Raw genomic sequence first — 15,600 nt, 5'->3', positions numbered from 1 at the left:
CTGCCTGACTGATTCTTGGTTTGTCCCTTTCAATCCAAATTAAATCCCATCGACCAGCATACCAGAAGAAATACAGTACCCAGAATTAACAGCTCTTGCTTTTGAAAATCAGTCATTTTCATGTATGATATAAGATATACTGGCACTGGAAGCAGCCCAGAGAATTTATCATGTGGACCTATACTCGTTGAAGTTTAGAAGAATGAAAGGTGAGCGTACAGAAACATATAAGGTTCCTGAGAAGCTTGACAGTGTAGATGTGGAGAGATTGTTTCCTCTTGTGGGCTGGCCTAAGATTGGAGTAAATTGTGGTTGTCCATTTAAGACTTCTAGAAAATTACAACTTCAGAAACGATATGGTCGCAACCAGTTTGGGACAAGGGAAATTTAGTGTATTCTTGTAGTCAGAATTAAGAATCTGAAAAAGTTTTTGAATCACTTTCTTGGGAAAACCATGAGCTCCCACTGGCACCTTTGGCCAGCTACTGTAACTTGTTCAAAAGTTGCAAGGCTTGGTTTCATTGGGTGGATGAGAAGAGAGCAGAGAGAAAGAGCTTGGGCCACAATTGCTGACGAATTACATTCCTGTAAGTCACTGCTGCTTTGAACTTCTTTGGATTAGCCCATTCCAGCCAGGCAGATGATACCCTGGCCATCTGTTGGTTATCAATGCAGTAGAATGTAGAACAGTTGATAAGAGCTGTTTCTACTCTATCTAATACTTACATAAGTATTTCTCTGGAGGCCAGCAAAACCCAACACAGACCTGTTTGATACTTGATTCTGTGCTCCTGGAAACCCAGCAGTTATAAAAAAAATCTGCTGATGCTGTAAATATGAAACAGAAATTACTGGAAAATCTCAGCCAGTCTGGCAGTACCTATGGAGACAAATCAGAGTTAACATTTCCAGTCCAATGACCCTTCTTCAGAACGAGGTATATTTAGATAAGGCTTATTGGATTTTAGGAAGTGAATGTCTTTATACCTGTCTGAACAACTTCTGAAATGAGGCAGAGTTCCACCGCCAACATGCGACCCCAGGCCCCAGCCCACAGCAACGCTCTCCACGAGACATTACACCAAGCAATGAAGGCTCCTGCCAACACAGACAAGAAGCCTACAATCCATTTTCTCCTGAAGAACATCAGTTATTGATGTTAAGATTTGCAACTAATGAGTCTGCCATGCATTTTGAAGTAGGGTCTGTTGGGGTATCAATCTGCTTTTAAAAAAAAAAAAGGGGTGGGTTTAGCGTTATACATGCAAATAATTTCGGATATGTTATTTGAAAGCAGTTTCATGGAACATCCTGCTAAGTAAGACATCTTCCTTCCCTCCTTATCCAATATGTATTGTGTCACGTTGATTGCACTTTTTACTATAAGAAGGAAGGTGAAAAATGTATTGGTTCTCAGGAAGGGTAAGAAAATGTACTATGTACAAATTAGCTTGCTCTCTGCAATCCGAAGGTCTTTGTCAGCTGTTTTCAAATGACGTCAGTGATTTCAGCACACACTTGTACAACTGTCTCTGTTGTGTGTTTCATATCATCAGAATCTCTATCAGGGCATAGAGACATTTTTTCACTAAGTTTGTGTTTTTTTTCTAAGTTGACACCATGCCCTGATACCCTGGCTATTTGTTTCAGGTGCTTGTTTTGAATTTTTTTTCAACTTTTGAAGGTTAGTGGAGTTGTGGATAGTGTGGAGGGCTGTTGTAAGTTGCAACTGGACATTGACAGGATGCAGAGCTGGGCAAAGAAGTGGCAGATGGAATTCAACCCAGAAAAGTGTGGTGTGATTCATTTCGGAAGATCAAATTTGAATGCAGACTACAGGGTTAATGGCAGGATTCTTGGCAGTGTGGAGGACCAGAGTGATCTTGGGGTCCATAGATCCCTCAAAGTTGCCACCCAAGTTGATAAGGTTGTTAAGAAGGTGCATGGTATGTTGGCTTTCATTGGCAGGGGAGTTGAGTTGAAGAGCTGTGAGGTTATTGCTGCAGCTCAATAAAACACTGGTCAGACCACACTTTGGAATATTGTGTTCAGCTCTGGTTGCCTCATTATAGGAAGGATGTGGAAGCTTTAGAGAGGGTGCAGAGGGGATTTACCAGGTTGCTGCCTGAAATGGAGAGCAGATTTTATGCAGAAAGGTTGAGGGAGCTAATGCGTTTCTCACTGGAGTGAAGAAGGATGAAAGATGGCTTGAGGTGATGTACAAGATGATGAGAGGCATAGATACAGTGGATAGCCAGAGACTTTTCCCAGGACAAAAATGACTATCACGAGCAGGCATAATTTTAAGATGATTGGAGTGAAGTGTAGGGGAGATGTCAGAGATAGGTTCTTTACACAGAATGATGGGATGCATCTCCAGTGGTGGTAGTAGAGTCAGGCGCATGAATGACAGTACAATGAAGTGTATGCAGATTTAGTTTTGATCTTTAGAGTAGGATAAGAGTTTGGCACAACATCGTGGGCTGAAGGGCCTGTACAGCGCAGTATAGGCCCTATGTTCTATGTACTTATGATGAAAACTTGGAAAGACGTATGAATAAGCGAATCAAATAAATGTGCCAAGCACTGTTTCTTCCTGCTACTTATTTAAAGTTAGCATTCTCGTTTCTACACATTCCAGCTAATGACACCTATTCTACGTGGCATGTATGCCAGCGACTACTCCATTCGATTGGCAGACTTTCTAACACAGGAAATTATTTGCAATTATCTCTCAAGGCACCAGCAGGCACATTTATTTTTCACCGGCATTGCAGCGTCACAATGCATTATGTGGAAGAAGTAAATGTAATAAAAATGCACAAATAATGCTCGATATTTTTTCAGTTGTTGCAGAAGGAACAAGACCAAATTGATTTGCAACAATCAGTGGCTGAACTGAAAGAAAACAATAAAGTGCTGGAAGATCACATTACTTTTCTCAGTGAGAAAGTGCATGAAAAAACTGAAGAGGCTAAGAGGTAAGTAAAGAGTTGGATATTCATGTTGCATTGTCATGTTCTAAACTGTATAAGACCTTGTGTCATTTTGGCATATGGATTTTATTTCATATCTTGTTGATTTTTAAACTTTGATGTTTTCTGTTGTATGGAAGAGGCAGAGACCAAATGGCTTGCTCTATCTGATAAATAGACTGCCTAGACTGAAAGAGTTTCTGATTTTTCTGAATATGATTGGTTTATTTCCTGAGTAGTTGGAAGTAGACACATTTCAAATCCATAGTTTGCAAATAATAGGCATGACATTTTAAATGTTAATTGTTACTCTAATGTTAATTAATTGATTGTATTATGATGAAAATAAATTAACAGTAATTATTAAAGATAGGCCACTAATTTGACATTTTGTTAAAGTACAAATCCAAGTGAAAAAAGATTTATGGTACTTTGGATCTGATCAGCCCATCATTTAAAATATGTTGCTAAATATATTTTTAAGGTAATGAATAGATCATCTGCTAGTTCATTAAATTGTTCAATTCACCTTGATGTCAAAATATTTTGCACCTGAAAAGCTGATATTGAAATAACAGGATGGTAAAATACCATCATTCTTTTGCACTATAACGTAATCAGTGCATAGTCAAAATTCAAAGCCTTGTCATTTATACCTCAGAATGAAAATGTATTTCTGTTTAATGTGTGCTTATGTTTTTGAAAATGTTCCACTTATTTCCGAATGTCTATTCTGTGTTCAGATATTTTAAAAATGTAGCCTGTAATTATTTGCCAGATTAGAATACATAACCTGCATGCTGGTAAGGGAGTGGGATGTGCAAACCAATTTACAAGTTCATCTATCTTGTTACAAACTACCACATTCATTTGAGTTGCACCTTTTTAAAAAAATTGGATAAAATTTCACCAATAAATAGTAAAATAACCATTTTGATTTAGTTATGCTAACAGTGAAATGTTAAATGAATGCAATCAAGGGAAGGAATTTCTCTAACTGTTTGAATAGTTAAACTGTTAAATTAATTTTGGCAGTGAAAATGGGAACTGCAGATGCTGGAGAATCCAAGATAATAAAATGTGAGGCTGGATGAACGCAGCAGTCCCAGCAGCATCTCAGGAGCACAAAAGCTGACGTTTCGGGCCTAGACCCTTCATCGGAGAGGGGGATGGGGTGAAGGTTCTGGAAAAAATAGGGAGAGGGGGAGGCGGACCGAAGATGGAGAGAAAAGAAGATAGGTGGGGAGGTAGGGCGGGGATAGGTCCGTCCAGGGAAGACGGACAGGTCAAGGAGATGGGATGAGGTTAGTAGGTAGGAGATGGAGGTGCAGCTTGGGGTGGGAGGAAGGGATGGGTGAGAGGAAGAATAGGTTAGGGAAGCAGAGACAGGTTGGACTGGTTTTGGGATGCAGTGGGTGGAGGGGAAGAGCTGGGCTGGTTTTGGGATGCAGTGGAGGAAGGAGATTTTGAAGCTGGTGAAGTCCACGTTGATACCATTGGCTGCAGGGTTCCCAAGCAGAATATGAGTTGCTGTTCCTGCAACCTTCGGGTGGCATCAGTGTGGCACTGCAGGAGGCCCATGATGGACATGTCATCTAAAGAATGGGAGGGGGAGTAGAAATGGTTCGCGACTGGGTGGTGCAGTTGTTTATTGCGAACCAAGCAGACGTGTTCTGCAAAGCGGCCCCCAAGCCTCCGCTTGGTTTCCCCAATGTAGAGGAAGCCACGCCGGGTACAATGGATGCAGTATACCACATTGGCAGATGTGCAGGTGAACCTCTGCTTAATATGGAAAGTCATCTTGGGGCCTGGGATTGGGGTGAGGGAGGAGGTGTGGGGGCAAGTGTACCCGGTGTGGCTTCCTCTACATTGGGGAAACCAAGGGGAGGCTTGGGGACCGCTTTGCAGAGCACCTCCACTCGGTTCGCAATAAACAAGTGCACCTCCCAGTCGCAAATCATTTCCGCTCCCCCTCCCATTCTTTAGATGACATGTCCATCATGGGCCTCCTGCAGCGCCACAATGATGCCACCTGATGGTTGCAGGAACAGCAACTCATATTCTGCTTAGGAACCCTGCAGCCCAATGGCATCAATGTGGACTTCAGCTTCAAAATCTCCCCTTCCCCCACCGCATCCCAAAACCAGCCCAGTTCGTCCCCTCCCCCCATTGCACCACACAACCAGCCCAGCTCTTCCCCTCCACCCACTGCATCCCACAACCAGTCCAACCTGTCTCTGCTTTCCCTAACCTGTTCATCCTCTCACCCATCCCTTCCCCCACCCCAAGCCGCACCTCCATTTTCTACCTGCTAACCTCATCCCACCTCCTTGACCTGTCTGTCTTCCCTGGACTGACCTATCCCCTCCCTACCTCCCCACCTATACTCTCCTCTCCACCTATCTTCTTTTCTCTCCATCTTCGGTCTGCCTCCCCTTCTCTCCCTATTTATTCCAGCTCCCTCTCCCCATCCCCCTCTCTGATGAAGGGTCTAGGCCCAAAACGTCAGCTTTTGTGCTCCTGAGATGCTGCTGGGCCTGCTGTGTTCATTCAGCCTCACATTTTATTAAATTAATTTTGGCATTAGCTGCAGAGCGAAATGGGTAGGAAGCAGAGATTCACATAAGAAAGGCAGACATTCCTGAAGAAGAGACCTGTAGCAATGAAAAAGAGAATGAGAGAAATGCAATGGAAGAAAATGAAGAAGTTTAGAGAGTAAGACACTATAGACTATTGAGGCACAATTAAATGAACCGAAATTTGAGGCAAACGATTTGACACCTGTGTTCATGTTTTTCTGGAATGTGATTTTTGGAACATATGAAATTGTGGCATCTTGATAATAATCAGTGAAGTTTTATCTAGTGAAGACAAACCCTTGAGATTACACTCAAAACTGTAATGTAAAAGATTCCCTATTGGTGATTGGTCTTTGAAAGTTTAGTTCCTGAGATTTCGGAAGATTAAAAAATAGGAGTAGGGGCAGGTTGTTTGTCCGTTCATGTGCCCCCTGTCACTCAAGATTGTGACCTAATGTCCTACCTCAATGTTATTTTTCAGGCTCCGTCAGGACTATCGAGACCTATGGGAGGACGTTGCAAAGCAAACTAGATACTGTGAAGAGACAGTCACAGACTTAAAAGCAAAGCTACGGATTACAAAGGCTGAAGTGGCTTCACTACACCAGTATTGGAGTTCTTCATAGATCTTCTTAGAGGGTAAACCATACCTCGTATTTCCACCTCACCAAACCCCCTGTCTTAAAAATGATTTTTATAAAAGGGAAATTGTTAACAACTGTTTTACATTAGAAAAATACAGTTTGAAGCAATAAATTAAACTTATGTAATGTGTTTGGTGCAACAAGACCAAATATATGAGCAGGGAAGAGTATAGGATTACTTTTCGCTGTGCTGGCATTGCTGGTTTCCAGGTGTTCACCTTTTGATCTGGCTTCAGGCAAGAATTTCAGAAGAGGCTTTTGATGACTTTTGACATATTCTGTGGCAGATCCTCAACAGGTAGAGTCTCTGAAGTGTTGCTAAAAATGTCAATGTTTTATACTCATTCAATAAGTGCTTTATTGGAAAAGTATGTCTTGAATTTATTTTCAGCTTTATTAATATTTTGCAACAGAAATAAAAAATACAAATTATTTATAGTCTGCAGCATGCACAAATTACACATTCAACAATGTTACTTATTAATAATTTCATACATTGAATGAATGTTTATTAAGTATTATTTAATTTTAAGACTTTTGTCATCTGACCCTAAAGTATTGTTTAGTGTGAAGATAGTTTCACCAAATCAAATCACAGTAATTTTCCAGACACTTAACTAAATATGATACCACTTTGTTCAGCCAATTCACAGTTGAGATATACCTTGTTCATAGCGAAATAATGGAAGTGCATTTAAGTAGCAATCCTTCAACATTTCCCAAATGAGCGAATGGAATAATTGTCAATATTTGTTAATCTTGTGGTGGAATGTACATTAGTTGACATTTGGATATTTACATTGAATAATTTGATAAACCCTTGCAAGAATTAGCAAAAGTAAATTCTTTTCTGGTAGGTGTGACAGCCCCTCAAAATGTAAAGAAGACATCAAGTGGGAAATCCTTATTTTCTTTCTTTCAGTATGGCATTAAAGTACAAGACATGATATTAGTGTGAAGGAAAGATATTGTTCCAACATGGTTAACGATCTTTTGACAATTTAATAATTTTGCACTATTGTTCTGATGTTTGCAATTCATCGGAGAGGAAACAATTAGGGGACATTAAAAAGTTCTTTCCCTTTCTTCCATCCTTCCTACTATCCCATTTAAATGTGTGCATTAAATCAGTGAGTGCAAAAGTATAACATTTGTGGCTATTGGCAAAGGTGTACAGAGAAAATGCTGTGCTGACACAAAGTAAGCCTTTAGGAGGGAAGTGGATAGGATTATGACATGTAGGTAGAGTCAGAAGTCTCCCAACACCAGGTTATAGTCCAACAGGTTTATTTGAAATCGCAAGCTTCTGGAGTGCTGCTCCTTCACCAAACTATAACCTGAGATAACGAGGTGTAGAGCTGGATGAACGGAGCAGGCCAAGCAGCATCATAGGAGCATAACCTGGTGTCGTGTGACTTCTGACTTTGTCCACCCCAGTCCAACACTGGCACCTCCACATCATAATATATGGTATAGTGGGAAAGACATACTGCAAGGAGAAATTTCCAAAAGCGAAGTCGTTGTATATTCCCATGTTTTAAGCACTGTTGTGTTTGAAGCCAAAACAGACACACAAAAGGAGAATAGCTGGCAACTTTAATCATTTACTCTGTGACTCTGTGAATAAGAATTCTGAATGCATTTCAGCTGTTGAAATCATGATCTTGTATACAAGTACTAGTAAGTATCATTTTAATAATGCAAAAGTAAAATTATACAGGTGTTGGAAATCTCAAATTAAACTGAACTTGTTTAAATACTCAGCAGGGTAAGGCAATATTTGTTGAGATTGGGGGGGAAAAAAGTTAGCATTTTAGGTTGATACCCTGAGATGCTGCTAATCTGTCAAACATTACCAGCAATTTCTGTTGTATCATCTTAATTATGTTTCCCACATTTTATAAGCTATTATATTTTAACCTAACACAATAGTCAAATAAATTGGTGTCTATTTTTGTGTTTTCTTAGAGTGCCTGGAAGGGTCAAAGACATAAAAGTTGAAGCTGACCTAAATTTTCACAAGTATGTCACAATTCTGTGGTAAATCAGAATCTCTCTTTTTTTTTTGGTTAATTAATTCTCAAAAGTTGAGTTGTGGTAAGGGGACGTGATGGCCTAATGGTATTATCACTAGCCTATCAATTCAGTCAGGTAATGTCCAAGGGATCTAGGTTCAAATCCTGCCATGGCAAATGGCGGAATTGGAATTTAATACAAATTTTGGGATTAAGGGTCTAATGATCATGAAACTATTGCCGGTTGTCAGAAAAACTTATCCAGTTCATTAATCTTCTTTAGAGAAGGAAATCTGTGGTCCTTACTCAGTCTGGCCTACATGTGACTCTAGACCCACATCACTGTGGTTGATTCTCAGCTGGGCAGTTAGAGATGGGCGATAAATAATGGCCTCACCAGTGATGTCCGTGTCACATGAATGGAAAAAAATGCCCCGCACACATTGCAGTGGGCAACCCCCTCTCTCCCTATTTATTTCAGAACCCTCTCTGATGAAGCATCTAGGCCCGAAACGTCAGCTTTTGTGCTCCTGAGATGCTGCTTGACCTGCTGTTTATCCAGCTACACACTGTTAGCTTGGATTCTCCAGCATCTGCAGTTCCCATTATCTCTGATCAAAATTTTAATCTCATTGCGAAGCCTTTTCCAGGAATGCCTAATCTGAAGAAGTTACCCTCCTCAGGGAATCTCTCTCCTACTGCATCTCTCTTGTCCTCCCCGGACTGACCTATCACCGCCCCGCCTATACTCTCCTCTCCACCTATCTTCTCCTCTATCCATCTTCGGTCCACCTTCCCCCCCCCCCCCCCTCTCCCTATCTATTTCAGAGCCCTCTCCCCATCCCCCTCTCTGATGAAGGATCTAGGCCCGAAACGTCAGCTTTTGTGCTCCTGAGATGCTGCTTGGCCTGCTGTGTTCATTCAGCTCCACACTTTGTTATCCAGTGCAGAATTGTTTCCTCATGTCTACAGGAGCCTTTCAACCTGATTTATAGATGTGCATTTTCCTTGTTCTCTTGTTGCAGCGAATAGCATGCAGGTCATACTGTTTTATAATTTTGTTTGCAAACAACAAGTTAAACCCTATGTCTTGCAGTCAGCTACAATATTCATCTCATGCAATCGGCAATCAGCAATAACAATCTGTGGTACAACTTTGTTCTTTTAAATTCACCAGAGGAAAATTACACAGTATATCTGAGCAATTCATCTCATTTTATGTAATATTCTGCTGTGGTATGAAGGTCCAGAATAGGTACATCCATTCCAAGAGAGGCAATATGAGTTATATGAAGATACAGTAGGGAATTGACAAAGGGGGAGATGCCAAAAGTGAATTTGAAAGAGGTTGAACAGGAATTTGAGGTTTCCCATACCTGCTAACCACTGCACTAGACAAGTGAATGTCTTGCTGTATGTTTACTCCACGTGGGAAACAAGCAGCACTTCAGAAGGACTGAAAGTCTTGGTGTAATCAATTTTGGTATATTAAGTGTGTGGTCCATAGTAATTTTCTGACAACCTGTATTTTCTTACTTGATTCCAGCCCTTCTGGTTGTTGACCTCAATGTCAGCTTGTACAGAGGTTTCACTTCTGCCTACAGGGTTGATGCAGGTTCAATGGACTGAATAGCCTGTATCTCCTCTATAAGGATTCCATGTTATACACTTGCCACCTTCTGCTTTAGAATTGTTCTACTAGGCACAGGAGGAGGAGATGACAATTTGTTCTGTAATCTAACGTCCTTTACCACCTCTCGGTTATATTACCAGTTACTAACTGTAATTGTGCTTTTCTTTTGGCTTTAGTCATGATTGTGTAATTACAGTACGATATAATTTATCTTCTTTTATTCATTTGTAGGATGTGGGCGTCACTGTGGCCAGCATTTATTGCATGCCCCTAATTGCCCTTGAAGGTGCTGGTGACCTGCCTTCTTGAACTGCTGCAGTCCATAAGCTCTTAGTTGACTAATAATATCCTTAGGGAGGGAATTCCAAGATTTTTATCCAGTAACATTAAAGGACTGGTGATATATTTCCATGTCACTGTGTATCTTGAAGGAAAAGTAGCAGCTGATAGTATTTCCATCTGCTGCCCTGGAACAGGTTTGGAAGGTGCTGCCCGAGGATTTTTGAGTTTTTGTAATACATCTTGCAGATAATGCACACTTGGATGGTTGTGGGTGTGATGCCAATCAAGTGGGCTGCCTTGTCCTCGATGGTGTCAAGCTTCTTGTGAGTTGTTGACCTGCACCCATCCAGTAAAATGTGGTGTATCAATCGCAATCCTGACTTGTGACTTACAGATGACCAATTAGTTTTTGGAGAGTAGGAAGTAAAGTTACTTGCCACAATATTCCTCTGGCCTGCTCTAGTTGTAGCCACAGTATTTTTGTGGCAAGTCCAGTTGAGCTTCTGGTTAATAGCAAACCTTACGACGTTGATAGAGGGGGATTCAATGATGGTAACATCGTTGAATGTCAAGGTCCGGTGGTCAGATTATCTCTTATTGACTAGATTCCAAGATTGAAGTTTAGATTAGATTCCCTACAGTGTGGAAACAGGCCCTTCGGCCCAACAAGTCCGCATCCCACCCAGACCCATCCCCCGAAAACCCACACATCTCTGAACACTACGAGCAATTTAGCATGGCCAATCCACCTAACCTCACATCTTTGAACTGTGGGAGGAAACCGGAGCGCCCGGAGGAAACCCACGCAGACACGGGGAGAATGTGCAAACTCCACACAGACAGTCACCCAAAGCGGGAATGGAACCCGGGCCCCTGGCGCTGTGAGGCTGCAGTGCTAACCACTGAGCTATCGTGCCACCAAAATTCCATCTAAGAGGAGAGATGGACCATGTTCCCTTTCTTCTGTTCATAGAAGCCAAAGCAAAATATCCTGCAAGAGACCTTTTAGCCTGGCACTTATAGTCATTGCTGGCATTTGTGGGGGTAAAATCATGGAACCCCTCAAAGGTACAAATATTACATGCCATTTGTCAACCCATGCCTGGATGTTGTTGCATTTAAACATGGACTGCTTCAGCATGAGTTGTCATGACTGGTGCTGAACTTGGTGCAATCTTTGGTGAACATCCCCACTTCTGACCTTACAATGGAGGGAAAGTCATTGAAGCTGCTTAAGATGGTTGGGCCGAGGACATTACTCGGACGTAATCTGCAGGAGATGTACTTGATATGAGATGACTGACCTCCAGCAAACACCACTATCTTTCTATGTGCCAGGTATGATTCCAACGAGTGAAGAGTTAGCCCCAGACACCCATTGTTTCATAGTTTTGCTAGGTCTCCCTGATGCTGCATTTTTTCAAATCCAGTTTTGATATCAAGAGCTGTCATTCTGACCTTACCTCTGTAATTTGGCCCTTTTGTCCATGTTTGAGCCAAGGCTGTAATGTGGTCAGGAACTGAATGGCCCTGACAGAACCCAAACAGGACAGCATTGAACAGGTTATTGCTGAATAGGAATTGTTTGTTAGCAGTGTTGATGACACCCTCTGTAACTTTACTGATAATTGAGAGAAGACTGATGGGGTGGTTATTGACTCGGCTGGATTTGTCCTGTGTTTTGTGTACAGGACATGCCTGGGCAATTCTCCACATTGCTGGGTAGACGCCAGTTGTTGTAACTATATTGGAAGAGCTTGGCTAGGAGAGAACAAGTCTTCAGTACTGTTGCTGGCTATTGTCAGGGCTCATAGCCTTTCCAGTGTCTCCAATATTTCTTAATATCTCATACAGTGAATCGAATTTGCTGAAGACTGGTATCTGTAATGTTGGGGACTACTGGAGAAAGTAGAAATGGATTATCTCCTGAGTACTTTCGGCTGAAGATTGCTGTGATTGCATTGGCCTTATCTTTTGCCCTGATGTGTTGGCCTTAAAGGGCTAATCCTTCTGCAAAAAATGACACTGAATCCTCTTTGTAGGTTATGTGGAACAGTCCCTCTTCCGCACCTACACAGGCCCCAAACCCCACCTCTTCTTCCAGTACATTGATGACTGTATCGGCGCCGCCTCTTGCTCCCCAGAGGAGCTCGAACAGTTCATCCACTTCACCAACACCTTCCACCCCAACCTTCAGTTCACCTGGGCCATCTCCAGCACATCCCTCACCTTCCTGGACCTCTCAGTCTCCATCTCAGGCAACCAGCTTGTAACTGATGTCCATTTCAAGCCCACCGACTCCCACAGCTACCTAGAATACACCTCGTCCCACCCACCCTCCTGCAAAAATTCCATCCCCTATTCCCAATTCCTCCGCCTCCGCCGCATCTGCTCTCACGATAAGACATTCCACTCCCGCACATCCCGGATGTCCAAGTTCTTCAAGGACCGCAACCTTCCCCCCACAGTGATCAAGAACACCCTTGACCGTGTCTCCCGTATTTCCCGCAACACCTCCCTCACACCCCGCCCCCGCCACAACCGCCCCAAGAGGGTCCCCCTCGTTCTCACACACCACCCTACCAACCTCCGGATACAACGCATTATCCTCCGACACTTCCGCCATTTACAATCCGACCCCACCACCCAAGACATTTTTCCATCCCCTCCCCTGTCTGCTTTCCGGAGAGACCACTCTCTCCGTGACTCCCTTGTTCGCTCCACACTGCCCTCCAACCCCACCACACCCGGCACCTTCCCCTGCAACTGCAGGAAATGCTACACTTGTCCCCACACCTCCTCCCTCACCCCTATCCCAGGCCCCAAGATGACATTCCACATTAAGCAGAGGTTCACCTGCACATCTGCCAACGTGGTATACTGCATCCACTGTACCCGGTGCGGCTTCCTCTACATTGGGGAAACCAAGCAGAGGCTTGGGGACCGCTTTGCAGAACACCTCCGCTCAGTTCACAATAAACAACTGCACCTCCCAGTCGCGAACCATTTCCACTCTCCCTCCCATTCTCTAGATGACATGTCCATCATGGGCCTCCTGCAGTGCCACAATGATGCCACCCGAAGGTTGCAGGAACAGCAACTCATATTCCGCCTGGGAACCCTGCAGCCATATGGTATCAATGTGGACTTCACCAGTTTCAAAATCTCCCCTTCCCCTACTGCATGCCTAAACCAGCCCAGTTCGTCCCCTCCCCCCACTGCACCACACAACCAGCCCAGCCCAGCTCTCCTCCCCCCCCCCCCCCATCCCAAAACCAGTCCAACCTGTCTCTGCCTCCCTAACCGGTTCTTCCTCTCACCCATCCCTTCCTCCCACCCCAAGCCGCACCCCCAGCTACCTACTAACCTCATCCCACCTCCTTGACCTGTCCGTCTTCCCTGGACTGACCTATCCCCTCCCTACCTCCCCACCTACACTCTCTCCACCTATCTTCTTTACTCTCCATCTTTGGTCCGCCTCCCCCTCTCTCCCTATTTATTCCAGTTCCCTCTCCCCATCCCCCTCTCCAATGAAGGGTCTAGGCCCGAAACGTCAGCTTTTGTGCTCCTGAGATGCTGCTTGGCCTGCTGTGTTCATCCAGCCTCACATTTTATTACCCTGAATCCTGCACAGTGACTTACAAAAGTTATGTCTCTGCTTTTGTTGATTCTTTGCAGCCAAATTAAAGCAGACACACTGAGATGTGAGCAATCTCAAAAAGAAACATTTAGAATTCAATTAACTTTCGGGCAACACAATGAGCCTTTCTAAATATGTGAATAGTCACAGCATCTGAGAAGAAGAATTGCTGATTAGAAATAACCACAAGATATACAGCACTATTGACTTTTTATAGGACAGTATTTCCATCAAACCGACATAGCAGCTATCTTAAGTTTTGATCTGTATGAGAATTCTGGAAGGTGCCATTTTGTTGGAATGCCTAGGAAGTACTCTGAGAAGCAACCTCAATGAGGGTAACAAGATGTAGAGCTGGATGAGCACAGCAGCCCAGGCAGCATCAGAGGAGCATGAAAGTTGAAGTTGCGGGTCTGGACCCTTTAGTTCTCAGCAAAGTGAGCTCAAAGAGAGGTTATCCTTCAGCAGTTAAACTACCATTTTGACAAAAGTTTTCAGGCAATCTGCAACTGTCCTAACTGGAGAAATAGTGAAGATCAAGAAATTTGTTTGTTTCACTTTGTATCTTCGAAAGCCTGTCCTGCCTATTGTGTGCGTAGTATAATTATTCAAGTGAAGAATTTGTTGTACCCATTGAATTGTGAGTTGATGTTTTTGATTCCTTCACTTTAAAAAGGTAAATCTTCAAGTAGTACGTGTGCAACAATAACAAGACTGGTGTTGCTTTCATCTTTATATGTAGCATTTATACATTCCGACTTTTATTTTTTGTATCTGTATTTTAACAAATAAATATCACTTTTTTAATCACTTGCAGCAACGGTTATCTATTAAACTAAAGTGTGTCTGTCTTTAAGACTAAAGCTTTGCTGCTGCTTATCTTAAATTGGATATTAATAGGTACTTGGTGATGTTAATCAATGTTTGTCCTCATTATTGATGCAACCACTCCATTTGATGATCTAGTGCATCAGTGGTGTTTGTAGTTTATCTAAGAAGTCAACAATTCAATTTAATACTAAATAGCAACTTTTGTTGTGTACATACTCTTTGCCTGTAATCTTTTCTTTTATTCATTATAAAGGAATTGTAAAAATACCAGTGGTCTGTTCTGGTCCTATTTTACATGCTATTTGCGATTTTGATGACATTTTTTGAAAAATGACTTGTTTTATAGTGCTGGAAAAATCAATTCAGATTGCTCCATGAATTCACCGTCATTGTGATGTAATTCCTTTTGATGGTTGCATAGAAATTGCTATTACCACACACCAATGGTAACATTTTTGTTCCATTTCAATCTTTCCATGAATCATCTCAATGCACAGTTAACTGTTTCATAAAAGCAAAAAAACATAGACTTTTCACTTGATTAATATTGGTCAATAAGGTGCATAGTTATAACATTGTTATGCCTTATTGGTGATTTTAGTTCTGCTTCATCAGGATTTCTGGAGTCCCACTTTGCCTCTACTTCTGCGCTCTCCCCCTGTAGTTTTCATGAGTATCGTAGCTGTATGCAAGAGTTTAGGAAGCGCAGGCTATGGTGAATTCTCTTAGATTTTAAGCAAACTTTCACTAAATGCCACACACTCTCTTGTCAACAGTGCTAATCCACAATTCGATGGTAAATTCAGAAATAACCATGCCTTGTGTCTGAAATTTAAATCAGGATCTCAGTTCTTTGTATACTACTGCTTTGTGCTTTGCAGTAATAACTTTACTTTCATCAAAAGTTTCAAAAAACACTGCAAATTTTCACAGTCGTTATTGAATCTGAAATTTATACTCACCAGAATATTTAATTTGAGGATTTATTTTTAAATGCTGGA

At 42.2% G+C, this 15,600-nt stretch overlaps 1 long non-coding RNA gene across 3 annotated transcripts in view; it reads left to right on the top strand.

Moving 5' to 3' along the window:
- The window catches only part of LOC125461882 (uncharacterized), a 56,386-nt gene extending 41,621 nt beyond the window's left edge, over window positions 1-14,765 (top strand). For 2 of the 3 annotated variants that reach the window (XR_009446951.1, XR_007249565.2), the window contains 4 exons: window positions 2,848-2,981; window positions 6,036-6,193; window positions 8,167-8,220; window positions 13,807-14,765. This is a non-coding gene — a long non-coding RNA (uncharacterized LOC125461882). Of the gene's footprint in view, window positions 1-2,847; window positions 2,982-6,035; window positions 6,194-8,166; window positions 8,221-10,077; window positions 11,040-13,806 lie in introns of those variants that run through there. The other variant, XR_009446950.1, reaches the window with a different exon arrangement.
- Window positions 14,766-15,600: the final 835 nt, after the last annotated feature.

This window comes from Stegostoma tigrinum, chromosome 20 (assembly GCF_030684315.1).
Source record: "Stegostoma tigrinum isolate sSteTig4 chromosome 20, sSteTig4.hap1, whole genome shotgun sequence".
NCBI classification, from domain to species: domain Eukaryota; kingdom Metazoa; phylum Chordata; class Chondrichthyes; order Orectolobiformes; family Stegostomatidae; genus Stegostoma; species Stegostoma tigrinum.
This window is presented reverse-complemented; position numbering and strand designations above follow the sequence as displayed.